This window comes from Cygnus atratus, chromosome 5, assembly GCF_013377495.2.
Source record: "Cygnus atratus isolate AKBS03 ecotype Queensland, Australia chromosome 5, CAtr_DNAZoo_HiC_assembly, whole genome shotgun sequence".
In the NCBI taxonomy this organism is placed as follows: Eukaryota; Metazoa; Chordata; class Aves; order Anseriformes; family Anatidae; genus Cygnus; species Cygnus atratus.
This window is the reverse complement of record NC_066366.1, coordinates 52,279,558-52,307,554: the sequence shown is the minus strand read 5'-3', so window position 1 is coordinate 52,307,554 and position 27,997 is coordinate 52,279,558.

Sequence of the window (27,997 nt, the reverse complement as noted above, 5' to 3'; positions counted from 1 at the left end):
GGTTGGAAAGTAGAACAGAAAATACTGGTAGTCTGGAGGTAGAGAGGGAGGCTCAGAGGTTTGGCTAAGTTGCAAATGTGTATTTTTCCATACTTGTCCCAACGGAAATCCCTAAACAATGTAACAGCCTGACACTACTTTGTTATCCCTTTCTGCCTAAGAAAGGGAGTGTGCCCCAAAAAGACATGGTGTGAGGCAGTGATATAGCATGCTTGCAAAGGAAACACATGATGATAGAGTGAGGAGGATAACCATGGTGAGAATGGTTGTGGAAGAATTTCCACGAGACAATTTTGGGATATGGTAGATACTTTAGTCTTGCAAAAAAACTGAAGGAAATCTGCCTGCAACACTAGACCTCGAACCATTTTAGACACAAGCAAAACCAGCTTTTACAACAAAATGACAGAACTGTTTCATCTTCTTGTTTATTTCCTTTTCTTGACAACCTCTATGTTAGCATTAGCCAGCTGCAGGGATGAATTAGATTCATAGCAAGTCCACAGCCTGGCTGTGAACAACATGCAGTAGTAGCATGAAGTCCTAAACAGTGGTCTGCTTATTCAGGCCCTGCAAAAATGAACCAGACATATCCTGTGGTGTTTGTGCATGAGTACTGAATGCCAGTGCTATAAAACTTTCTTATTGGGCTGTCTGATGTAAATTTATGAAAATCCCAGTCCTCAGAATGTTCAGATGGATTTCTCTCAAATATATTTTCAGAGATAGAGCTTTTCACGGGTCAGGCCACTTGCCATCTACCTCCATCACCTAATCTTTTATTTCCAGACTTCTCCTGGTTTTAGTCTTTTCCTTGCACCTTAGCCAGAAGCTACACAGCTCAGGTAAAGCAACCTTTTCTCTTGATGGAAGATTTGTAGAGGTCATAGTACAATCCCTCATTTGTTTTTCATTCTTTTCTTCCACAGATATGCCAGACTTCTTCCACGTGAAAAATTTGTGAAAACACTTGGACTTTGATGGAAATCAGTGACTATTAATGCAAACCAGAACTCCCCAATGATAATAATTTCAAGATAGTCAGACTGCAGTGGTAACTGTAGAAAAATACCTTCCAGATTAAATGCAATTAGTTGTGATTTTAAGGCAGATTGGTAAAAAAAATCTAGGTTATGTATGCATGTAGACATATTTACAATATTCTTAACTTCAGTTTGGCATTATTTAGTGATTATTTCTTCACTATAAAACAAAATACACACAGTTGTACAGAAACTAGTCCAGTAAAGCACTGAGTAAATCCTTCATTTTTTCTGAGAATTGCTGTTTATAGGAATTGAAACTGCTAACATCCCTTAAGACAAGCTTCTTGTTTCCCAGTGTCTGTCCCATGCAACCTGTAGGCCAGTAAAGGGCATGTGAACAGCAAAACAGACGAATACACATAAAGCTAGAACTGCTAATTTTGAGTATCACCAGCATCCCAGCTTTGTATCTCGTTAAAGGGTAAAGGGCAGAAACTCTGAGGTCTTTCCTGCAACAAGCTGCTGGTTGACATGGAGCACCCAGGTCTACTTAATAAAGCTTGCTCTGTATGTGCAGTTTCTGAGAACCTCACATAAATATCATATATCTACTTCATCTTGTCAAAAGCTTTGTCAATGTCAAACTGCACAAGCAAGTGCCAAAATATGTAACCAGTTTTACAAATGAATAAGGTTAACAGGTATCTCCCTGCAGAGCAACAATTTCCCTTTTATAAACCCCTCCTGCAGTGGGTGAGTGCTGCATGGACATACAGTTTTCAGCCTGCAGCCAACATTTAAGCAATAATCCAAAGTGACAGTTTTATGACAGATCTAAGTAACTCGAGAAACAACTGAAAGGATCCTTTTCTCCTTTCTTAAGTGAGATCCTCATACAGGCAATTTGCAGGTGCTGAATGAAGGAAGGACTCTCCTCAGAAAGCAACGCAATATCATAAAGAAATGACCAATCCTTCCAAACATTAAAAAGATTTAAATCAGAATGCCATTTCCAGGTTAACACTTTTGATCTCTAAAGTACCAGGATAAAAAATGTGCTAATGACAATTGACAAATTTACCCTTCCTGGGCAGTTTAGTTAATGACATCTTAACTCACACAGCTAATATCTCTCTACATTTCAATTTGCAGTCCTATGCAGTGCTTACTTAAAGGAATACATATGTTGTTACTGTGTTGAGGTCAAGCTCTCCTGCTACTAACTACAAAAGCAATTTTAAAGCAATGATATGGCTGAGATACAAGCCCATAAAAACAGAAAAACAGAAAAATTCCCAGTTAAATCTACAAGTGGCCCCTCTGCTCATCTTGGTTGTGTCTAAACATTTTAGCCCACAGGGAACTATAAAAGAAACTCTCCACAGTATTACACAATCCGTGTGGTCATTTGTAAATGTGGTAGTACATATAATGCACCAAGGAATTCACTAAGGTTTTTATATTAGTATGCTGTTTGGTTTGGTTTTCCCAGTTGCACAGTAATGGATCGCCATAGATGGAATTTTTATTAGATTACTATGCTGTCTTTTTAAGGAGGTGGTTGTCCATAGAGACATTGTGGCAAAACACATTATAGAAGATAATCTAGCCCAAGAATCTTCTGGGATCAGACCAGAAAAGAAGGATAAAGTCTTCATTTACTTCTACATCCTTAGGACATTGTAGCTAAATCTTTGTCAGATAAATCAAGGACTTACTATGGTAACAACAATCTTACTTATGGATTTCTCCAGAATTATTAAACAAAACAAAGCATAAAAGTGCATGTTGTTGGCAGCAATCTCTCTGTAAAATTATGAATAAAGATGATTGCAAGTGTTAACTTAAAAATTTTCAAATGGATTTTTTGGGAGGTGGCTAAATGGACATCAGTGCCTGGAAAAAGAAAAAAGTCAAGTTGATTTTTTCAAATCTCAAACTAGCATTTCAAGTATTTTGGTAGTAGTATTTTTATTTTCTTTTTGACATTTTTTTCAATAGAGGAAAAGAGCCTACAATTAGTACTACCATAGAACAGCACAGCTCCACTAAAGCTAAAGTAACTAAAGCCATAACATCACTCAGGAAACCAACCATGTTCAGTGGTCACAACAGAGCAACAGAGAATTACTCTTCTACCTATTAGGTATTTTTTTTTTTTTTTTAAAGGAGTCAGTGGTGTCTTCCTTGTCACTTGTCTCATGCTGGTGCCTACAGCAAAGGTTTAGCAGGCTTATCGAAGTAATACAGTGTTGCTTTTTAGCTTTTCCTTTTATTTCTGTAATCACAAACATTTTAATTATGCTATAGCAGTGCCTGTATTTAAGCATCTAATAATGTTTTCTGGAACAAAAGATTCAAAGTTATATAATGGCATTGCACAGTATGCAGCTTTCACATCGTTACTCAGTTTTGCCATACAGAACTGTTTTGTTTCTTATTCTCTCTGATTCACACTGTGGTATAACAGTAAAGAGGCTTTGAGTACACTGGGGGGAACAGACAGCCTGGCAGACAAGCAGGGGTCTTTTCCTCCTCAAACACCTTTCAAAGCATGACATAAATATTAGCTTTGTATTAGCCCTGTAAGGGTTTTGTGGCACCTGACCACACACTGCAGGGCAGAGAAGAGGGCTGAGCAGGAGTTCTATGCATGTGTGGGTCTGTGTCTGGGGATGCACCACGGAGCTGAGTTGCACCATCTCTCTTCCCTCATCCCCGCACTGCTTTGTAAACCCTTCCCTGGCACCAGACAGAAGCTGATGTGCAGTAGCTGACAGTGCAAAACCTGTCAAGAGCTTTTCTATCATTTTTGCAACCCTCAGGGCTGTATAAGCAAGGTGGACAAGACTTTACCAGCAAATTACTATTTATGCTGGGATGCAACAGTTTATGTATCTGAATTTAGAAAGCAAATTGGCTGTGTCTAAAAACAGTCACTTGGATGCTTGTAGAGTTTGTATGTGTAGTCACACAGAAAACTGGTGTGAAGTGTTGAACTTTTTCTCTTTCAACAGTTTCACTGGGAAAGGTTATAGTAGAAACTGATGTCTCAGTTTTCTAACTGTTTCAAACTCATTGTAAAATACCGCAACCAAAACAATTAATCTAAATATGAATGAATATCTTGTGATGTAAGATAAGACATTAAAGTTGATATATATGTCTTTTAAGGTTAATGTATTAACCTGAAGTATTAGAGCAGATTTTGCTGTGCATATTTTAAAAGCGACATCTTTTATAAATACATGATTAGTGCAGAATATTGAACAATACTAGAAGGATAACATGATTTTATGATATTATATATATATATATTTCTGTCTTGCTGATGTTAATTGGACTGTTCTAAGTTTTATAATGTAAATCGAAAAAAAAGTATTTTGTAAAATATTTCTCCATTTAATGATGGAGAACTGAGTGTTCTGCAGCATCTCATGATTAAAGAATTTTTCAAACCCGTGTTCCTATGTGTAAATCTTACTGACGTGAGCAAGTCCTTGTAGAATGGAATTCTAGTAGCAGAGTCATTAGGAACAACAAAATGATCAGCTGTTGGCAAATCCTTTCTCTTAGTGATGACCACTAAACTAAGCTGATATTATTTAATCATGAGTTTAAATTAGCAGTGACTGATGATGATTCTGATTACAAGTGAAATAGGCAAATGACAGACAAGAATCAGATCACTAGAAAGAGTTGAGATAGTTTGGTGACTGCACTTGGCTCAAAAGCATTGTCTTCTGCAATTTGGGCTGGGTAGTGAAACTGTGAGTATAAATGCAAGTTCAATTCTTCATTAGTAGATGGATTCCAGTCCATACCATAGTTTCTTTGCAGCTCATTATTCAGTCGATGCAAAGATTTCTTTGAAGTATCAGCCCTATAATCTGAGATTTTTTGTTTTTAGAAAAGGATTTTTTTTTCACAAAGAAGGATCATATTTATTAAAAACACACCACTAAATGGATTGTAAAATAAAATCTTCCATCTTCTTTTTCTCATTTTAAAAAAGGAAAAAATAGAGTTCCAGTGTTAGTTGTGGCAAATCCAGTCCTGCAATGAATTCAAATCTGTACATTTCATAAAGGCTACTTAGGGACAAGATAGTTTTAGATCTAAGAAACACGTAAAAAATGACTCATTGTTAATAGGGTGAGCTCTTTGCATTTGGATTAGGGTTAACTGACAGTATCCAGTCACCTTTTATTCTCACAGATTCCACCGGAGGAATGCTTTGTGCTGGCCTGAAAAAGAGAGAATTAGGTGTTCCATTTATACTATTGATCTTAATAACCTCATCTCATAAATACCTACTTTATGACATCAATAAAAAGAGAATAGCAGCAACTCCTAACAATAGAAATTGTTACTTTGTAATTCAAGTATTTCATTGAGCATCTCAAAGATACTCCATAGTGGTACAGTAGTGATATTTTATTACCAGTTTTTAAATGTGCACAGAGAGACCATTTTTTAAACAAGTGAAGATTCTAATTAATTGAGCACACTATAGCTTTTAGGTCCCACAGTTATCACAGTTCTTCTTTTTCATCTCTTATCCTCCCCCTGTTCTTCACCCTGTACATTAAAAGGAACATATCCCTTTAAGGGCGTTGGTGGGTGTAGGGCTAATTTTTGGCTGGGCTGAATTGGATGAAATGAGACAGAGATCATTTTACACAATGCTCTTACCTCCTTGTTATCTTGCATTAGCATGCTGCAAATGAATATTATCTGCTTTGAGGGGGTGGATTGAAAGATATGCCAGACAGAGCTATTCTCACATTCCCCAGACTGTCCTCTCATCCACCAGTCACCAACTGGAGGTGTGGCACTGCTGGTCTCTACCGAAATATCCCTCAAGAGTGTATCCCTCATTTTAGCTTCCACCTAAGGCAGAGGAAGGAAACGAAAGTTCAGAAATTATATGAAAGAAGAGGAATCACAAACTTCCTTTTAAGGAACATTTGAGATGGAAGATTGCGGGCTTATTACACAGGCAGTGTCCAAATCACTGTGCCCAAGAAGGGACAAATTATCTAGCACATATGGTAAAATAGCTGTCTCGGATCAGCCCCAGATGTTTCACAGTTACAGTGCAGATGAGACATTGCAGACTACCCGAGAAATAAATGTGAAACACTCCCTCTTCTTGTCCTCTTAAAAGATATTTAGTGTACATTACATATCGATTTAGCTGTATTTTTTATATAACATTTTTTTTTTTAATCCTTTTGGACAGGCAATTGTTTACCTTTCCCATTGACCTTCTTGGTCCCTAGGGAGGATCATACACTTGAAGATGATGTCTTGAAGATGTCTAAAAGCCCAAGAATGTCTAATCTTTATTACAGTATTTTGCCCATTGCAGTTTGTCTTTTCCAGGAGTATTTCAAATTGGAAAGGTCTAGTTTATCTCATCATAGTTCATATTCCTGTGAACACTAAGGGAAGCATTCCTTACAAGTTTGTAGGATCTAAGAAGTATTATCTATCTATCTATTTATTTATTTATTTTAAATGGCAGAACAATGGTGTGGCCCAGAGGGGAAAAATAATGGCAAATGATCAGTATGGACCTGCTTCGTCCTGTTAAAGTTATTTCTCCCAGTCTTAAAAGCCCATTCTTTTAACCGCCTTTGTTTGGACTTTATAAAAGCCTTTTGTGTAGGTAGTTTTAAAGTTTTAGGCTCCTAGATTTGAGTCTTTGCATTTCCAAATTCTACCACCCTATTTCATGTCAGCAATTAATCCAGTTACCTTAGTCAACTGAAACAGCACTCTTACCATAAGTTCTCAGAGCACTATAATTGTTACCAACTGAACTAAGAACACTTTCTTTGTTTTCAACTCTTTATTAGAAAATTGTTTATATTTTTATTTCTCTGGTCCTGTGATGCTACTGAGTGTGTGGTATATAATGATGTTGTCACACAACAAATTAATCTTTTTTCCTGTGTCAGGGATTTAAATATATCTTTAAAAGGTATTCTGGTAGCTGGTTATATCTCAAAAATCCTTTAAAACACATTTCAAAGTCAATTTTTTTTTTTTTTTTTTTTTTTTTTCTGGCATAAAACTAGCTTTCCAACAGGAAATTCAAGAGAACCTAGAATTGAGTTTTCAAGTACTCAGCACCTTCAATGAAGGCCAGATTTTTAATAATAGTCAGAATTCATAATAAAACCCAGATTTTCAGAAGGGTTTGGTTCCTGTTTATGCCCCAAATAAACTCAATGTGTTGGAGTTTGAGTTTTCTGAAAATCTGTCCCTGGTTTTGGGTGCTACTTGTTTGCAAGCTGCCTCCTGAGCACTCTTAAAATTGGCATTGTTTGGTTTTAATAGTCCAGAAGGGGTCTGTGAGCTTGATAGCTCTTTAGATCTGCAAATAAATACAAATGGAGATAATTTGTTTTTAACCTGTGGAATTCTTAATGAAGCAAATCATTTCCTTTCAAGCATGATAGCAAGACTGAAAGATATGTTCATTTGATGTTTTATGGTCTCCAATTTTCCAGTTAGAAGTCTGTTACAGGCTCAGTATTGAACAATAAACCACTTTCTATTTTATATTCCTGTAAAACACAAAAATCCAGCAGTACACTCATATGGAGAGATCCCTTTGGGCTGGATATTGGCTATAACAAATATTTCTGTTTGCAAATGTGTGGCATGGTTGTTCTTTGAAGATTTGACCCAGTGAGAAGAACCAGATAAAAATGTCATGGCATTTATGATAAGCTTCTAGAAGTTGAATTCATCTGGGAATAACGTGAAACAAAATGTTGATTATTATTTTCTGCTCTCGCACAAAGGTACTGATTCAGCAAGACCATTTAGCAGGTACCTAACTATAAACATGTGTGTAACTGTTTTATGTGAATGGACTGATTTCTGCATTGTGAAAGTTATTCTATGTATAAATAATTCACTTATGTGAGGTGAGTTTCAAACACCTACTAAGAAAAAATTAGCTACCTGACCTTAGAAGGTGAATTATAGGACCAAAAATGATCTGTTTAGTTTCCTGTCTGGTCAGTGAGAAAAGCCTGGTTCATCCAGAATGAGAGCCAAAGATTCAAGATGCTGAGGGAGAAAGACACAGAAGGCTAGCCAGTAGCAAACAACAATCAGTGCAGTTTCTGGTTTGCCTGTTTTTTAATCTGAGAATGTCTTTCTCTAGAGAAGGTCATAGACATCTTTCTTTACTTGCAGTCCAGAGCACAGTTTATGCTTCTGCGAGTAAACACTTAACAGACACCTTTTTAAGACAGTGACTCGGAGGGGCAACTTCTGCCATGAGACACTAAAAACCCATTATTATTCTAAATATGTTGTGGTTGAAAGCAGCTTGGCCTTGTGCAGGACTTACTTCTCTGGCTCTGTGGGTAGCAACTGGATGGACATCTTCTGAGATTTTGATGGAGTGAGGGCTGCTTTCTATCTCACTGTTGATTTGTGCTGGAGCATACGGAGCCTGTGTGGTGGGAGAACTTCCAAGTGAAATAGGATTTATGCATTCAGTTTCAGGTACCTGTGGCCTTAGGAGGATAGCTCTACAAGCAGATGGGCCTAACTTCTGAAAAGGTGTTGTTGAAGGTGCCAATGGCCTGGCTATGATTATTTTTCTTATAAATAATTTATTCTGAAGACATAGAAGTGCTGTATTTGATTTCAGAGAAGGAATAATTTGTATTCTCTCCATTTTGGCAAAATTTACACATAATAGTTAATTGGTTTAAACTTCAGTCCACCATTATCCTGGGAGCAATCTGCAATTCAGTAGTCAAAAACAAAGCTTAAAATGACTAAGATGTGGGTAAAAAAATCAGAGGTTAGCTCTGTTTGACTATCTTTATAAAGATGGGAAGGGAAGAGTTATGATAGTGAAAACAACTACTTCTTATTAATTGTTTCATCATGATTAAAATGGTCCTAAATAAGCATTCAAGATATTGATTGGAATTAATTGATATTTCTGAATGGTGGTTTCTTATAACCAGAGGCAGCTCAGTAATGTTATTTTCTAACTCTAATAAAAACTTTATGTATTTGTGATAACTCATTTGCCTATTGATACTGAAATGTCACTGAAAACAGAGAACTCATGCATCCCACAGGATGCAGCATCTCAAAGATTTGTATTTGTATATATATATTTTCAGAGAAGGGGAAAGCCCTTTCTCTGATATATAGAGATCTTAATGTTGTTGTTTTAAATCAATGCATGTCTGTCTGCTTACCTTTCCATCTCTCTGTTGGTTATATATTGTTACTTCCTATAACATCTGAATGCTCTCTGCTTAAGATCAAAAGGTTCGATGAAACTCCTAGTAACTATCCTAAATACTCAGGATCTTCTGTCCTTTTAGAAAGAAAAAAATTTTTTAAAGAATAAATCTATGTGCCAAATCTTTTAATTATCAGAATTATTATTATTATCAAGGTATCAAGGATTTCTCAGGTGATTATTTCTGAACAAGTTTAATAAAATCTTTAAAGTAGCTTGGAGGAAGCCCTGGTAGAATGATAGAATGTGTCTTAACATTGATACCCGTGAGTTCAAGACTGTACTTTAAGAAATTGCATTTCTGTGGATAGGTTTATGATACAATGCTCCACAGACCACAGCATGCCAGTAGCTTGGCTGGTACCCCCTTCTTCAAAATTCATGAAAACATTTCAGTTTATTCATTTTATTATGGTTCGTTAGTAAGTAAGATGTTGAGCAAATAAGGATGGACTCAGGATCCATGCAAGGGAGTAGGCCAGTCAGTGTACAGATGCAGCATAGTGACTGCTGCATCATGGAGCAGTTTTGGAGGATGAACAGTGGGGCACTGCTGGTACTGCTCTCTTCGGGGGACCAGGAGTGCTGGGCAGCCGGGCTGGTGTACATGGAAGAAGTGTGCTGGCTTGTATGGAGATGTCTAAAACAAGTTATTTCCATCACTGCAAGATGGAGGAAAAAAAAAAAAGTAACTAAATCTCATTAAAAAGTTTTAATTAATATTAGCATATACTTTAGTAATACAGGCCAGTATATTTGTGAGCTCACTGTTGGTGCAGAAGAGCGTGGACTGCCAGACCCCACTCTGTGAGGGAATGCTTTCTCCAAACATTGTCCTTCTGCCTTGCTGACCAGCTTTGGCAGGATATGAAGTGCTTCCAGCAGTGATGAAGACATTCAGCATCTGGCAGAAAGCATCCAGCGCTTCATAGGTAACCCCTGTTTAACAAAGATATCTCCCTGAGTAGAAATGCCATTCTTCCAAACTGACGTCTGATCCATGCATATGTTGCCAAAGTGAACATTAGGATGTGATTCTTCAAAGCACCCAGAATCGGTCCAGCTCAATTGCAAATTCTGCAGTAAAAATCTCTCTACAGAATTCACTAACATCAAAAAATCTTCCACATTTGTGATCTTACTGGAGATTTTCAGTAGGGCCTAAGGGAGCTAACATCTCACTTTACAGCAGTGTTTACTGAGAATGAAGCACCTGTTTCCTTCAGAAACATTTTAACATTTTTTTTTCCAAAGCCTATAGGAAGTTGTGGAATGATTGATCCCCAATGATTTCCACAGTCTTTGCATCAAGCCCTTATTCCACTACTGAGCACTATTTCCTGTTTTTAAGACTGCTCATTATTATAGTAGATTTCCTGTTGCAAGCAGTTATCACTAGTATGACTGTTCTTTCAAGAGACAGTAGCAATAGTCATAGCATTGAGAAATGTTTAACAAAAATATCTTAAAAAGGTATGTTCACAGTGTTGGACTAGAGCCTTGGCTGATATAAATCAGGGTAGTTTCATTCCATTCAGCACAACTGTAGTGATTACAACACTGAGGATTTGGCTCTCAGGATTTTTTTTCCTCTCCAGATCATATTTATTCACCTAAGTTGAAAGCAAACAGGGATTTTCTCCTTTAAGCAGAAACCTCATAGATCTCATCAATCCAAACTCAGTAAGGGAGAGAAGGGGATGAAGGGATGCCCCATGGAAAACCTGTCACAGTTGGCAAAATGTTTTTAGCAAGGAAACAGAAATCCCCTCAGCTCTCCTCCATCACCTCTGCCTCTAATCACAGTGGAAAATATCTTGGAGAAGGCAAAGACATTCCTCAGCTCATACAAGGTTTCCCTGCTGGCTGCATTTCTGTAGAAATTAAAATTGTGCCCCTTTCTTGTTCACCCTGAAAAAAAAAAAGAAAAGAAAAGAGGCTGCTCTGATGTGCAATTGGATCCTATTCTGTCTGGGATCCTGATGTTCTTGTTGACAAGGGATAAAATCTCTGGGGAATGTGGCAGAAGAAACTGGTCCAGAAGCAGAGTCAATGCACATATTCTCCCTTGCTGCTGTTTTTTCCACAAATAGCAGGGTTGTTCACTACTCAAATGCCTGATTACTCTGAATATAACAAAAGGTTTAGTTTCCTTGGGAGTCCAAATAGCCAAGGATGTGGCTGCATGTGCTGTTCTTACTCATAAATGCAAATGCTAACCTATAAATCTTGCCTTTTACAGTACTGTAATAACATTCTATCTATTTAGCCTAGTACAATGCCATCACAATAGCTTTTTCATTGTGCTGCATTCATATTAGACTAATATAATGAGATGCTACCACAATACCATGAAATAAAACGATGTTCTTGACGTATTTCCAAAACATTTGAACACTGTTTCCAAATCGACCTTGTGAATAAATTAAATAATAGCTTGCAAAAACGTCCTCTAGCATTTTCAGAATGTATGCAAACGCAAGCTCGAATGTTTACATGTTTCTTACAGTGTCTAGGATTATACAGCGTATTTGTGCACATGAGTGTTGTCTCTGGGTGTATTTGTCATTTGTGCTCAGTGGCTTGCACAGAATTCTAGCATGATTTGCCCTTCAAGTTCTCCAATTCTTCCTCCTCTCCATGATGACCTGCATATTAAACTTCTCTTCTGTAAGACTTCAGATTTCAGTGGTCCTTTCCATTTCTCACACGCATTATAGTCACTCAGAAACCTTTCAGCACTGTTTTTTCAGTACTTACCCTGATATAGTTCTCCTCTGAACTATCCAGTGTCTTTTGACTGAGGATTTCTAAAGGATACCTTCTTCAAAGGATTTATATACATATATAGATAAAAATATCTGCATATATATACATATATATATATATGTTTAGGGTTCCAACATAGATAAGGTAGTTCAGGTTAGTGGGGGGGAGACTGCAAATTGGAATGAAATCTGAGACATTTGTTTTTCTGATACTTTAACCAAGATACATTGGTCATTTATTTATTTTAGTTATTTATTTTATTATTTTATTTTATTTTATTTTATTTTATTTTATTTTATTTTTATTTTATTTCATTTTTATTTCATTTTATTATTTAATTTTTTTAATGCCAAGATCCCAACGTATTGAAAGAACAAAGTTTTGTTTACCTGCGAGTGATTATTTGCAGAATCTCTGTAGCTAATCTCTCTTTATTGGCAGACCCATAAATATTTTCTTCTGGTGATATATCCCTCTCTCCTTTAGAATTTTCCCAACTATGGTACGCTGTAGGGTGAAAATGAATTTGCCTTTTGGCATCATCTTTCTCATATCTATAGGTCTCATTTATGGATCCTAAGGGATCCACAGATCATGGGTTAAAAGGCACTGTATAGATTTGTGGTTAATAAACTCCAAGGGATCATTATGACAATAATATTTTCTGTTGTCCTACATAACCTGGACCAAGAATTTCATTCATCCATTTCTATTTCAAACACACAACCTTTGGCTGTACCATACGTTTTAGAAAAAATGTCTTCTGATTATAATAACTCCTGTTTCAAAAGTGAAGCCCCCTAAGTGGGAGGATCTTGTAGGAAGCCTCAAAAGACTTCTTCCGCTGATACTCTAGCACATATCTGTTCAATACTCCCATTGAGACATCTAATCCAAACCTCAATGATTTATCTTTACTGACTTTAATGGGCCTCACAAAGCTAGTTTAAAGTAATGGATTGTGAATTTCAACCAGTGTGTTCTTCTCTTATGCAGTAAAATCCACTGCATACAGAGACCCAGTTGTCTTTCCCCGAGATACACTAGCATAATTTCTCTGAGTTGCTGTTGGCTGGCAATAACAGGTGGGTTGCTTCTAAATGCTCCTCTTGATAGATGCTATTTTACTTGACCTTTCTGAAGAGGAAATGGTGCATATGTTTATGAGAAACACTCTGACACTGTTTCATGGGAGAACGTGCATTGTTTGTACAATGACAATGGGAAATTTTCCACTAAGCACTTTGCCAAAAAGTAATTATTATGGTTGGCTATATGTCTTGTTTGCCTGTTTTTCCAGCACTGTGGAAATTTTCATCTTCCTGGTGGTCATATCAATAGCTGAAACCAGAAAAATCTTGTATTCTTTTAGATAGCCTGCTGATGAAATGTAGTAATGCACAACTAAAGAAAGATTCTCTACAGATGCATTTAGACCTGCAAGAACTGACCAAAACAAGTCATAATATTCAAGCAAAATTGTTTTCTTGTATTCCTAAGTTTGTATATTCATGCATTTACACAAAATGAATTCCACTGGTGAGTGCCTGTCCTGTCTTCCCTCCTCCCAGATGTGCAACAGAGAACCAGTAATATGAAAGTAGAGCCAGAATCGGGACACCTGCTGTCTGCTCTTCAGCCTATTGCTGATTTATGATGTGACCTTGAGTAAATCACTTCTCTGTTCTTCCTCAGCTATAGAAGAAGGATGCCCAGACTTTATAGAGCACCTTAAGATCTGTGGGACAAAGGCACTCTATAAACCCTTACTGTTATTTTTTCTAAAGAATTTGAGGAAAATCCATGGGATTTAGTTCACCTGTTATATTTGGAAAAGTGAACTTCAAGTAAATATATTTCTAGTTGCAAGCCATTTTGTTTGCAGTGAATGTAGCTCTCTGACTGGACAGCTGCTTAAAATGAGCTTCTGTCGGTGACTACCCCTCAAACATTGTCCTTGAGACCAGTGACAACAATTGGTTTGCCTGGACACCTGCTGTCTTTTTCTTCTCTCCTTGTGGTTTCTGTTTGGGATCCATACAATCCGAAGACAACTCTCAGTTTTTCCTCTGTTTAAAAATTTGTCACGCACCAATGCATTAATTATAGAAACAATGGACAGTAAGATTAGATTGATTGTATCGTGGTGAGAAATGCAGGGTGGAGAATACTGACGCTGTTTCTGCAGCAACAGTAGAGGAGAGACTAGAGAGCTGATCCAGCAGCAAGACAGAGATGTAGCAGAGGGGACAGGAGAACAAGGCCTTGGTCCTGCTACTTGGTCCTTGTAGGAAGATGGACCACTGTGTGCAAACAAACCCCTGGCTATCAGAGAGGCTTGGCTCAACTGCAGTGGGCCACCTACACACATGTAAAACAGAGAGAGAAGAGCTGAGGGGCTGCCAGCAGTGAATAGAGGTGATAATGTATGATATATGGGTTGACACTGCTAAAGGCAATCATGATGTGGGCAGCAATTCTGCTCAGTTATTGCTGCCTGCCTTGCAACTGGGAGGATTCATTCCCTGAAAAAGGGGAGCTCCAGTGCAAGAACTAGTCATCCAGTAAATACACTCTTAAATGAGTGCATATATACCTAAAGAAAGGGAGAGCAGCAATTAGCCCCACACACTCCAGAGCATTTTGTCCTGTGCACCAAAACCTTCTTTCTCTCTCCCCATAAAATCTCTTTGCCAGAATTTCCCCTCAGACAAGGACAATACTCTTTATTCATAAAAACGGCCAGGACTCTGATTTCTGCTTACCCTGCAGACCCTGATCTGAGATTAATGCAGACTGTAAGATTCTTTTCAAAGAGCTGGCTTTCCATTTGAAGAAATTATGCCCCCTTATCATTGATCCAGACCAGATTGGTTTTATTAAAAACAGAAGTTCCTCCCACGGCATGTGGCGATTATTTAGCACTATGCATTTTTCCTGTAAATACCATGAAGAGCTGTTAGCCCTCAGTCTGCACATGAAAAATGCTGGAGATCCTGAAAAAAATAATAAAAAAGCTGTTTTTAATGTAATATCTTGAAGTACTTCAAGTTTGAGAGGATTTTATATAATGGTTAAAAGAAAACATATACGATCTCTCATCTTCCCCCATGTATACTAACATTTATTCACATTACAGTAGCATCTGGCAGTCCCAACTGACTTCAGCACCCCAGTGAGCTAGACACTGCATGCTCATAATAAGAGACAGTCCTGGGCTCCAAGAATGTAAGAGGAAATCTTTGCTCAGTGAAGTTAATGGGAAAACTCCCATAAACCAGTGGGGCTTGGATTCAAACTTACAGCCAAATTAGTCAAGACAGACAAAGGGTGTATGGGAGAAACTGAGACCTGCAGAGATCTGAATCTGAGACCTGCACTGAATCATCTATATCAAAACATAGCTGCAACAGAAGAGCAACCATTCCTCAGCAGAACAACCTTTTCAAGTATCCTCTCTCTGGCAGGGGCAGTAATGAAAGCAGAGGAAAGCACAGGAAAAAAAAGCAACTATGAAGAGATCTTTCCTTGGTACATCCTTTCAGTTTCTGTACTCAGATATTATGAGGTTTGAAAGCCTCCAGGTCATCCAGACCATGATGTTTAAAGGATAGCCTCTTGGCATGACTGTAAGCCCTCCCTGGACCCATAATGCACCTCTGCCTTCTTCCATAGGGGAACTTTGGCACCTCTGCTGAGAAGCTGAACTTAAATGTGCGCAGGGTCACTCAGGCATTGGTGAACTAAGCTAGAACTGATTTTCTTACATTGTAGGAATAATTCTGTTCCTTCACCACAAAGGCATCCTTTCTTTCATCTCAGTTTCCAAAGCAATACTGGCAGATATAATCCAGCTCTGTTATGTCTTTTTACTGGCTGAACCTTCTGACTGGGTTAAAAGATGCAATGCTTTCAATTCCTCAACACATCTCACACCAACAGTTGTTTACAGGTGGGGCTGGGTGCACAGGAATTAACCATTTTGTTCCAGATACTTTCAGCGTAACCTTACTGAACAATTTGCCTCAACAGTGTTTGACAGTAGCATTCTTTCTTTTCGGTCCTTCCAAATACCTAATGAGTTTAATTTCATGGAACACTGTCTCGTTGTGGAGCAGACTATCACAGACTGCAACAATTTCTTTTCTTCTGCATGCACTTCTGCTCTTACACTATCCCGTGTCACTATTATTACTGCTTACAGCAACACATGTAGGCTCCTTTGTGCTAGAAACTGTAGAAAGAAACGGGAAAAATGGGTAAGGGTAAGCAGGGGAAGCTAAGCATGAAAAAACAGATTCACATAGCAGGCTGGTGATAGGGCTAGGAATAATTCCAGGATCTCTGAATTATAATTCAGTATTTTGTCTATGAGATACTATTTTGCCTCATGTTGTTCTTTACTGCTTTTCTTAGTCTTTCACTTAGAGAGATAGGGCTGCACTCTTTCTGAGATGGACACACTACTTTGTCTAGTTAGCTTTGTTATCCAACATGATCCAGCTGGGTGAAATTCATCTCAGAGTATTTCTTCTTCCCTCAAGCACACTGCCTATGTCATAAATTGAGATCAGGCTTTACCAAGGGCTGAAGCTGTCTCTTTGAAGCCCAGGGAGAAGAGATTAGGTATCAGGTTAGATATTTTGGTTTTATGGCTTCTTCTGCATTCTATAAAAATATTTCCATTAAATATTACGTATACATGTAATTTCTGACCATTTGATCAGACCTTGAAAGAAAGCTTAACCTCCTCCATGGTCAGCTGTTTGATTTGAATATTCTTAAAATCTGTGTCCTGCCAGCTGTCTAGTAACTGTATTTCCTTTAAACTACCCAGTCCCCTTTTTATTTGCATTATTAAAATGCTTTCTCCCCTCTTTCTTGCAGCAAGCCAAGGGAGTCTTTTCCACTGCAGGAAAAGGCTGCTATGCACACAGTTGGCATTGTTTTACCATGCCACACACACACACACACAAATACATTATTTTATATGCCATTTTGAAATTGAACTTTACAGATTTATGGCAGAGATGGGATAATGTCACATACAGCATTTGGTAGTATGTTTCTTATATGAATGATTTTGCTGATGTTTCCTTTGAATGCCCTCTCCTATTTAGCAGTATTACACTTAATAATCTCAATGCTTGAAATAATGTCAGAAGATTCTGTTAACGGTAGAGCAGCCCCACATTGTAAGCTTGAGACAGCTCATTTGCTCACAGTCCCTGCAGCACGCTTCCATCCAGACACTGACCATTATGTATAATCATCTGTGAGTAAAGCAGGCTCACTGCAGTATTGGGGATAGTGTGACGGGAAGTGAAATTCATATGGATATAGTGATAAAATGCTGATGTACTTCCATTGAATATGGAAAACTGGTCAGCATCAGAGACCTATAACCGGTAACTTCCACTTGGATTCCATTTATTACTAAAACAGAGAGGAAACCTGTGGTTTAAACCTTGGTTTAGTGCTCATTAATCCCAGATCTGTGCCCAAATGGATCCTCCTCTATCCAAAATATGATCTGGCTCAGGTATAAGAACTTGACAGTATTTATGTCATATTAATCAGAGCACACAGTGCAGTGTTTATCCTGGACTGATGAAGGTTGAAGAAGTACAGATGATAGCTGATCCAGAATAAAATTACACATTTTGAAATATATCAAACAAATGTGAGTTGGCCAAATGAGTTTGTACCATTTCTGCATTTTGCTTCAAGTGAAAATAGCATTTTTGATCTATTAAGTATGCCTTAAACCTGTTTTTGCCATCTTCCCAACTGCAGTTGACAAAGAAGTAGGGTCTTCCATTTTGTAACTTGTGTGTGCAGAAGTGGGATTGCACACAAAAAAAGCATATATTTGATGCCTTGTAATTAAGCATATAACTGCAAATAACCTCACCTGAGCCAAACAGAACAACAAAAAAAAAGTAAATAGTTTTATTTATACAGAGGTTCCTCTTACATTCACGTAATAGCTATGAGTGGAAAAAGAAAAAAAAAATAAAAAAAAAAAGATGGGAGAAGCAGTCACACCTACCAGGCTCACATTTAAAATTTAAGTTCTTCCTTAAGTAATGGAACAAATTCTGTTTGTCTTCCAGTACATAGGAAGATAAAAATCTTTTGTTTCCTAATTTCTCCTTGCTTGTCACACTTTAATAGTTTCTCCCTCAAATCTTCCCCTCTAATTTGCCCCTGTTGAGCAGGAAAAAAGCACAAGCTGTAGTTGATCAGACAGTTGGCCATTGCCAGAACGGACAATGAACTATTTTTGTCTCTTTTTTCCTCATTGGAGACATCAGTTTTGGTTTCCTCTACCCACTGATTCTCATGAGTTCTTTGGAACCTAAGCATTTTTATGATTTTGCAAGTGGTTGAAATTGGTCAATGGATTTACTCAGGGAAAAAGCTATTCAAGTATGGAGAGAGGCAGCCAGCCCACCCACATAAACACATCAGTCTTCTTTCTTCAAGGAAACAAGACTTAAAAAAGTAAAGTTGTCACCGAGGCTAACATAATAACCTAGATTATGAATGGGATAAATTCAATTAACATTCTCTGTGACCCCGGGAAATATTCACAAAAGGTCTTTGCAAGTTTTTTTTCACTCAGCTTTTAGGTGTCGGGTTCCAGGAGTCAAATTCACAAAACTTCATGGTACACCTTGTGGACAGATTCAGTTGCCTTAGGACTGGACCTTGCAATCACTAAGAGATCTAACTAGAAACGTAACATATATTTGATTTAGAATTGCAGCTCTTGTAGTCCTCCTACATGGTCAGGGCAAAGGTGGGTAGAGGTGCAAGAGGCAATTTACCTTGCAGTTGGTCAAATATTATATTTCCCTATGATGACAGACAGCTTTCTTCATCAGTTATGTGGGAAATCTCGGGTGACCTTGCTTCCAACATTCAATTAATTCCTTAAATAAGATAGGATGGATCCAGCCCTGAATGGGGCAACAGAAAATAGTTAGCAGCATGCATTCACAAAGGAAAAGGTGGTGACAGATCATCTGAAATTCCACCTATCTCCTCAGTTTTGCTGCCTACTTTACGGGTTCCACCTTCTTGAGGTTGGGATTCATGGATCCATGCTATTTCCTGCCCTTCCCTTGTGTGTGAATGACAGGTTTGCTGTCATCTTTTCAAGCTGATTCGGGAGTGGTGATAGCTTAAAGGGTTAGAGTAATTGTTGGTGAGCAATTTGTGTGAACGTTTGTTTCCAGAGGAAATTCAGCCGAAAACCTACCATCAAAATGGCACATTTTCTGACCAAAAAGCACATCTTCTTGAAACTCTCTTGAAAAAATTTCTCCAACATGGTGAGTGAGGTGTGTTCACATAACATTGGACCCCTGCAGTCTGAGTTAAAATGTGATCCTTAAGGAACGGAATTGTGTTGAGATTTCACATATACTTGACATAATATTTCCTCTGAATTTTATAACATAATCTGATTTGAGGAAAAAAAAAAAGATTAAATATTAACACTCTCTTCTACTGCCATTCTTTAAAGTGACTTAAAACTTTCTCTTAGCCTGATTATTTCCGTTTGTAAGGTTTGTAGGGTTGGGAAAGTAAGGAAGGAGGACAAATGAAGGGGGAAAATGCAAGGTGGGACTAGGGAAGTAAAGTTTTGGGTCATTTCCCTATTTGATCTTTTCCAGGTTTATTTTTCTTGTGCAGAGTTGCACAACGCTGGTTAGACTAACGCATCATTTCCCCTCATGAAAAATACACATAAGAGGCAGAGTAACAGCAGAGCTGCAGGTATTGGGGAAGGCAGAAGATTACATATATAAAGATTGTTGATGCGATCACTGTCCCTGCCTTTCTGTCAGTCTGCAGAGACCCCTGCCTCACAAATAATTCCTTCTCGGACTTGGAGGAGTGTGAATGGTGATGTACAGGTAGTCGAACACTTCATATAAAGGTTTGCCTTGATGGTTACAAACACCCCAAACTACCCCTTAAGTCTTCTGCTCTCTTGGATATTTCCTCATTACAGTTGGTAAAATCAATTCTAGTTGTAAAGAGAATTTCACTGTTCTTCAAAAGGTGGCTAGGGGTAGAGCATTAGGCTGAGCTTGATCTTCTTCAGTAGTGATTCAGAGATAGAAAAAAAACCACACACAATAATATACTGTTCATGACTTATTTATCTTTTCCACATAATTATTTTCTTTCTCTTTTCATGAGAATTAAGACTGCTTTCTTTTTTGTCTTCTGCTCCTGTCAGTTTGAGTTGTTGAAAGGTGCCAGATTGACTGTGCTGGAGATTAAAATCCTTTAATTACCCACCAAACAGGTTATGTGTGGACAACAGAAATGTAAGCTTCCTCATGCCACCCTGCCAGTGCGTGCAACCAAACTCCCGAGGCATGAGAGTCTGCCAGTCTTGCTGAGTGAAAGAAAAGCACAAGACCTGATCTGCACCTCATGAAAACTGACATTACTCCAAAAACCTGTGCTGCTTCAAGCTCTATTGCTTTTATTTGATTCAGATATTTGGGGGAAGAAATCATAAGTGGAAATTGGCTCTCTATAAAAGTTGATTGATTATTTACAAGTACAAAACTGGCTGATACCACTTAAATGTATTGGGTTGAAGATAGTCGCACTGTGTATACTTAAATATTAATACAGCATCTCTAAAATTTGAATTGAAGTACCTCCCATTTTTGTATCAATCTCTGTAAAATAGTTCTTCCTTAAATTCTTCTTACATAGATTCTCACTTTACTTAAACCTAAATCCTCTAGTTCTGGTCTCTTCAACAAACTCAAATAGATCATCAAGCTTAATTTTATAATAATCTTCAGCCAGTTTAAATACCTCAGTCAGTCACCTCTTAATCATCTTTATTATTCTTCCAAGACTAAGTAATTCTCTCCTCACATGTAAACTCTTCCAATCTATTTATCAGCTCAATTCCTGTGCACTCTGATGTCTTGGTTTCTATTTTCCTTTATATACATTGACCTTATTTCAACAGCATGGGCCAAATTCTAATCTCAGTCACAATACTCTAAATCCGGAGTAACTGACTTCAGTGTCTCTGGCTTTGATTTGATGTCAGTGGATTTACTTCAGCTTTACTTTGCTATAACTAAGCTTACAATCTAGAATTATGGTGTTTAAAACTTGAAACTCAAAATACCTTTGTGTTTCTGTTAGATACTTTTGAGTCCAACCAGCATTTTCCTGACTCCCTTTAAAAACAAACAGCAACAACAACAAACATGGGAAATTTAAGTGGAGGGACCATTTTTATTTCTTTTCTGTCATATTATTTGGTATTTATTTAGTTCTTGAACCCTCTGCTGGTAAATTGCCACATGAAGTAATGTGAGTATCTTATGTGGAACACATATATATTTTTTTCTTTTTTTGTGTGTTTGTGTTATGAGGGTTTCATTCCAACTTTGCAGAGTAAACTCTTGTGAAGGAAGGACAAATACAAATCCCCAAACCTCCTCTTTTATCTACACAGATTTTCTGGGACTCTCTTCCTTACATGTAGATAAGTATCAACCCACTTCCTCCCAGAATGGCCAAAAATTGAGAAAAGTAATCTAGGATAGATTTGTTATCAGATGTAGTTCAGATATTATAGTGGTAAGTGGGTTTAGGAGTTGGAGGCTAGAGTAGACTGACAAGAAATCTAAGTTTTGAAGTCTACAGGTGTGTCAGATCTTTATCCTGTTGCTTTTTTGCTTTGCTTTTCCTAATTTGTGATTTGAGTTTAATGTAAAAATGATGAACATGTTTCCTTTTGGTACATTTTCTTTCAACAACCACATCTGCTATGCAAATTATGTTGACCTCTGTACAGGGGTGAAGTGACTCAAACATGTTTATATGATCATGTTTTGAATGGCAAAAAAAAATCACAGGAAATTGAAATGATGACATAGAGCAAGTTTTCACTGAAAATCTCAACTGAAAAACAGAGCAGCAAAACTTTGCTATGCAAGAAGATTAATTCCCAGCATTTTCTGGAGGTTTTAAGAGAAAGTAAAAGGTTACTTATCCATCCACTTATCTTGAGAACTCACTATTGTCTTCCCATCTGACTATTTAATGGGACCAGTATGATGAAGGAACTATTTGTTAAGTTTGGCAGTCCTGCTCTTTACTCTCTACTGAGTTCATCCTATCCTGTAGGAAGCTAAGAATTTTATAGAATCATAGAATCATAGAATGATTTGGGTTGAAAGAGAATTTAAAGATCATCTAATTCCAGCCTCCCTGCTGTGGGCAGGGACACCTCCCACTAGACCAGGTTGCTCAAAGCTTGGCCTTGAACACTTCCAAGGATGGGGCATCCACAGCTTCTCTGGGCAACCCATTCCAGTGCCTCACCACCCTCACAGTGAAGAATTTCTTCCCAATATCTAATCTAAACCTACCCTCTTTTAGTTTAAAAACATTACCCCCTGTCCTGTCACTACACTGACAAAGTCCCTCCCCAGCTTTTCTGTAAGCCCGCTTTAGGTACTGGAAGGCCACTGTAAGGTCTCTCTGGAGCCTTCTCCTGATGAGGTTGATCAACCCCAACTCCCTCAGCCTGTCTTCATAGGAGAAGTGCTCCAGCCCCTTGATCGCTTTTGTAGCTTTTCTCATTCTAATACGTCTCCTTTGCTTCATCTCAGTTTGTGCCCCAAAAGTAGGAGGGATAAGTTTAGAATAAAAACAATAACTCTACTTGTATCAGTATTACAGGATTCTCCATGTGCTTGGAGCTTGCTAAGAGGGACAAAGAAGTTGTGAGGCCTCTGGGAAAGCTTAGACACGTCTACTTTACAGACGGCCAAAATGGCTTTAAGCATTTCTCCCCAGAAATGCTTTTCTCCCCAGATCTTTTATTTTTGCTCCTTTTGAGAATTGCTTCTCATGTGTGCGGGCTGACAGAACAAACTACAGAAAAAAACTCATTGACCAGAGGGTGAATGCAACCATACTAACTTACATTATTACCAAATGCAGCCTGAGTTAACTCACTGATTTGGACAGTGATGAATCTGTATGATCATCTGTCCCACGAATGGAATGGTGGGGACAGTCACTGGGAACTGATAAGTATGGTTATACCACTGGGCTTGAGACTGTCCTCAGGAACCCATGAATGTCCATGTCCTACTGCTCCCTACCTTCAAAACCTGCTCTGACCACTTAAATCCTTCACTACACTCCTAAGAAAACAAGCCTTTCCAGGTATGGCTGATTTTACATCTATATATTCTTTCACCTCAGAGAAACACAAAGTGTTTTAAATACTAAAGGGAATTGCTTTGCAAATCCACTGCTAAGGAGAAACATGGCAACTTGTTAACAACGCACAGCAATATAGCACAACACCTGCTGTCTTCAAATGAAAAATAAAAAGAAATCCTAGATCCAACTGAAGCTTCAGGGAGTTATTTTTTAAGTAGGGAGAATGCAATTACTCAAACTTCATCACTGTTCTACCCAATGATTTTTAATTACCCCACTTTTACGTCTCTTGTGCATCTGATCTCCCCTAGGACCATTGCCTCTCCTTTTCTGGTGACTAGGAGGGCAAACTGCTGCATGTGCTACTGGTTCTGTAGGCCTCTTGCAGTTGGATCTGAGCAGGTCATTATCTTAATGTGTCCATCCTCTGACCACCTCTGTGAAAGTGAGAAATGGTATTTCCCCCGTGTTACAGTTGTAAAGCTTAAACATTAAATGTCTCATCAAAAGTTGCACAAGAAGACTAAGGCAGAGTGTATAGTCTGTTTCATTTCTTTGAACCTACAGCAGTACGTCTAACCTTTATTCATCCTTTCTCTCTGAATCCTTAAAACAGCTTTTGTTACAGTTTTATCTGAAGTCAGTAAAGTATATATGTTCTATACTCATGCAAGTATTATAGAAACTGAGGCCTCAGACCAGAGCCGTGATATGCTTAGATAATCAGAGATAATCAGATATATTTCTTTAGGAACATATATCTAAGAATCCAAAAGTTAGCATGAGAGAAAATCTAATTCAGTCTTTATAATAGTTACATAATTTTACACTTTTTTCCTCTAGTACTTTCACCATTGTCTGTGATTTATGCCCCAGTAAGTGGAAGAGGAATACGTCCTATTTATTTCCATAGACAAGTATCTTTGCTTGCATAGCTGTAGACTGAGGATGCTGAGGCTCCTGAACCCAGATATTGCTTCTGTTTTTCAGAAGTCCGGTAACATTTGCACACTGATTAACATATACTCTTTTTTTTTTTCTTCTCCATGCATTCTGCCCTTTATTTGACCTTCTTCTTAATCGGGATGCTGATTATACCTGTTTTTCTATAGAAAAAGTAGACATTCATCACCATACTGCATGAAGCTTTCTTCATACAGACTGACCTTCTCAGAGCTTTGTTCCTCCTGTACATAGGCATTTATTGGCAGTCTTCAACAAAATCAAACAAAACAAAACAATAACAAAAAAAACCAACACACACAAAAAAATGAGAAACAGTCTGTATACTCTGAAAATATATTCTGAAGGAAAGTTACTTATAGAAAATGACTGTGGTGTGCTTATTAAAAACCAGAGAGATAATCTGATGTTTATTTAGGAGAAATACTGTGCAACAACGTCTAAAACATTTTTCCAACCCACCGCGTACGATAAGGAGGACTTAGTTCTGAACAGCCTTAACTATATTGCACAGTAGGCATTGTATACTATACATTGTATACTATGAACTGTATGTATATATATATATATTTTTTTTGTGTATGTGTGTGTGTGCTAAATTTAACAGCAGTTAAAGTGCAAAGGAATACATTAGTAAGGGGATATCCTTTGGATATACCTACTTTGCAGTTTATATGTAGAGACATTTGAAAAGTCAGGACACCCATAGGCCTTCAACGACTCTGAGCAGCTGTGCCTCAACTCTTCAGCTGTTAAATGGGACCAGCAGTTCCAAGAGGATGCTGGAACATTAATGTGTCAAAGAAAGCAAGAGGCTGAGGCACCGAAATGGGGGATCATGTACATACTTAAGGTAGATATCTAGAAAGATAAATCTTCACTGTGGCCACAGTTTTTCACGGGGCAATTCAGAAAGTCCAGCCATGGAACAAAAGCACATTAAATCTTCTCTGTTTGGGTTGTCATCAGTTATTGTGAGAACATTTCCCTAGGGCTATATCACTTCCATGATTTTCACTTCTATCACGCCCATGTCCCAGCTTCCATAACTAAAGCTATATTTGGGAGAGCCTATAGCTGCTCCTTGGATTTGTTCTGTTACTTGTAGAATATGTGGATGAATAGCCAAACAATGTATATAATAAGAGTTATTATAATAGCACAGTATGCAAATTTTCAATAAAATGTTCTTTTCTACTGTATGCCATCCAAAACAGGTTGTATTGTAGGACTCATGATCAGAGGAGGGTGAGATGAGTACAGCATTACCAAAACAACTCTCCTGGCCAGAAGAAAGAAGGACTCCCCAGGGGTAAGAGAGGTGGAGTGAAGGGAACGGAGAGGGGAAGAAGAGTGGAGAATAGAGCTTTGGCAATGCTAATATCCTGGCAGAGCCCTCCATTGCCAATTGAATAACAAAAGATTTTGTGACCTCCAGTCACTTGTGTAAAGAGAAGCACAAACAGAAGTGACGGAAGCGTGGGCCTAAGGTTCTCAGGTATTGCCATTATCAGGCAGTGGACATCACAAACTTCCTTGAGTATTGTTTGTAATAAAGTCTAATCCCATATTGTTTACATCTGATGCCCTTTCAGTGCAGACCATGCTTTTTGTCTTAAAACATCTCCTTATTTTATGTTCTTTTGTTACGTGATGAGTGGAGACATGTAATACAAACTTTTCATTTCATCTATCTTTATAGCTGTATTCAGTAACCAAGCTTGATTATTAAATTTGAGCCTTATTCAGCATCAATCTACTCCTGTGCTATGTTCTCAGGCCAAGTCTTCTAAGCAGACCATAAACCAGATGTGATTCGTAACTTTTTCAGGACTTAATTTTGCCACTTGGTTTGGATCACAGAGAAGTTTTCAGCCTGCAGTCTTTGATGCCTTATGGTTGCGTTCATAAAAATTATATAGAAAGTTATAAAAGAGTGATAAGACCTTCCAGTTTTACCACCAAATGGAAAAGTTGTCCACACAAAGAATTTATAACCATCTTGTAGCAATTTCTAGGATCTAAAATCATTTTAGCTGATTATGCATTAGAGATGTTGAAAAGAATGTAAACCTACCAGTTTCTATGCAAGAATCATGAGAACCAATTCTGTTTCCTGCTTTTATATACCAAAGGCCTCTCTTCAAACCCTACTTACATGCTGAGCTACACTGACTTCAATAGGGCAACTTACGTGAGTAAGGATGACTTGAATGAATGAGGGTTTCAGGCATGGGATCTAAGATCAAGAAGCATGAAAGCTTTTTAGTTAATTCACTTCAGCATCACTAATACTGAGTGACTGAAAAACTTCAGTTATGATTAATGATGGATTTTTTTTTTTTCAAAAGATAAAGTCAGGATTCTTTGTAAGTCTTTTTGCCTATTTTTAAAATGTGATAGTTACATTTAAAACATCTTTTAAAATTATTAGTAATGTAAAAAGGTACGCATATTCTAGGACTAAAAATTGGTGTGAGAGACAGATTATCAGCCAAGCCTTCTAGTCATCAAATATTATACAGGTGGCTTCTTTATTGAAATATGTCTCTAAAACTGTGAATGCCTCCAACAGTCTTTTGTGTATGTGATTTTAGTGATGAGCAACAATATGTTATATTTTATCCTATAAGGATTTGAAAAAAATGTAATTTGTAGAAAAAATGCAATTTGTGGAAAAAATGAAATCATTTTGAAAGGAAAGCTTAGAGAAATTCTTACTGTCAAGTAGTAGAGTGAAAAATAACCTTATGCTAGGCATCTGCACCATCCCTTCATCTTTCATTAATATGCTTTTGGTAGACAATATCGTTTCTGTCTCAACAATTTAAACCCAACCAAATGTGAATGCAAGTTAAGAAACATTGATGCACAGAAGGAAAAATTACACTAACCTCTATGTTTGATATGATAGTGCTTTCACTTGGCAGGTTGCATACAATTTACTTGTAATAATAAACTCTTTGCACAATAAGTGTTGTTGCAACACCCTGCTATTAACAGTGCTATTTCATGTACCTAATGATAGCTAAGCAATGGAAATAGTAACGCAATTTACAAATACTAAAACAAAAAGAAGTTGTATTTCTTCACATATGTAGGGTATGTTCTGATCCATTTATGCTTCTGCTGAGTTCTGCTGAAGCACAAAAAAGGTTGTAAATCATATTTGACATACATCCCATGGGTCATCCAGCACTCTTCTACGATAGCTGAATGGAATGGGAATAACCACTTTTGGAGGCAGAATATGAAAAAGGAACTGTGATGTACTGTATAAGGTAGAAAACCATCATTTAAAAATGATCAGCAGCTTAAACTCAGGTGCGTGAACTTTTTCAGTCCAGAGGAAGAAATGGTAGGACAGAATGGCCAAATAAAAATCCTTGGAGAATTTTAACATTGTCATGGGATGAACCCCAGCAGGGTCAGATATTGCTTCAGAAGTATAGGGAAGGTGTCAAGGTATTCACTGGAATGATGATCTGAGAGAGACGCAAGTGGTCCTGTCAGTTCTTATTTCTGAGGACCTAACATCATCTTCCACTATTTAAAATTCAGGACCCTCTCCTGACTCACAGCATAGCATTAGAGATGTTTTATATATTCATGTGAACAGAAGCCCTTTGGGGAAGGTATTGTGGAAAGGGAGAGACAGAGCAGCTAATCAATTGTATTTATGTTGCACGCACTATGTGAAATTACTAATGCAGAAACAGTTCCACCCCTAGTGAAGATGATGGCAAATGCC